The sequence below is a fragment of the Solanum tuberosum genome, unplaced genomic scaffold (genome assembly GCF_000226075.1).
Source record: "Solanum tuberosum cultivar DM 1-3 516 R44 unplaced genomic scaffold, SolTub_3.0 scf00297, whole genome shotgun sequence".
In the NCBI taxonomy this organism is placed as follows: domain Eukaryota; kingdom Viridiplantae; phylum Streptophyta; class Magnoliopsida; order Solanales; family Solanaceae; genus Solanum; species Solanum tuberosum.
The window spans coordinates 221,159-222,400 of record NW_006239220.1 but is presented as its reverse complement, the minus strand read 5'-3'; positions in this window follow the sequence as shown (position 1 = coordinate 222,400).

Sequence of the window (1,242 nt, the reverse complement as noted above, 5' to 3'; positions counted from 1 at the left end):
TTAACTCTTAAACTCCATTTTTTATGTACTATTTAAACACTTATAATATTTTTTATGATTTTTTTTTATTTATGTTCTTCAATTGCAATTTCTTATTTTAAAAAAATAGATGTGTGCCTGTTAATTAAAAAAAATTAAACATTCGCGAACGAACATAAATTTGTTACCCTGCTATAACAAATAAAGATGTAAAAATTTGTTACACTGACGATACATGAATAAAGATAACTTACTGATTTTCAAGGACCATTCCTGCCAAATCAGCAGCTTGGCTTAGTGCATCTTTCCATTTCTTTAACTTGTCCTCCCAATACTCTTTTTCAGTATTTTCATGTACTCTTTCACACTTGAATTTTTCTTCATGTCTATTTAATGCTTCTCCAAAACTTCCCTTGTGCTTCCTTAGATTGGAAGGATCAACATGGTAGAAAATAGGCAATATCATACATGCAAACTTCATTTTTTTTTCAAGAATGGAAACAAGTTGATCCAAGCACCAACTAGAAGATGCATAATTTTGATATATGTTAGCTCTTCACCTCTACTACATCATGGCATGAGATATTAAGTTTATGATTAGACGACGGACTGATATGATTTGTACATTACTCTATAAATACAAGTATAATTATCTCCTAATTCATATCAACGTAGTTTCATACTCTAAATATGGATTATAGATATTTTTTTATTTATTTCACGAATTCTAACATTTTATTTGTAAAAGTATACAAAATTGTTACACTTTTTCAACAATTAATCGTAGGTGTAAAATGAAATTTTAATATTCTGCACAATAGTAAAATTATGATTAATAGGAATATTTTAAACATACCGACCTCTAGATGTCGCTTTTTTTAAAATTAATTAGATATAATAAAAAATATCAACCTCATGAGGTCGGTATCACATTAAATTTTAAGATAAATAAAAAGTAATCATGTTAATTAAATAATATTGACATCAGGAGATCAGTATTTTCTATTAAATTATTTTTTAACTTATATAAAACCATCATTCGGAGAACGATTTATTTAAAGTTAATTGAAAATATTAATTTATTACATAACACAAAATCGTCCTCCGGAAGATGATTTAAATAAAATTAAATCAAAATATTTCTCAATTTTGTTTTTTATATGGAGAAATGGGGAAAATCGCGTCTGCTAGTGCAGATATTTTTAAAAAAGCGACGGACAACGTCTCTATGTCCGTCGCTTTTTAAAAAAAATGTTTGACCAA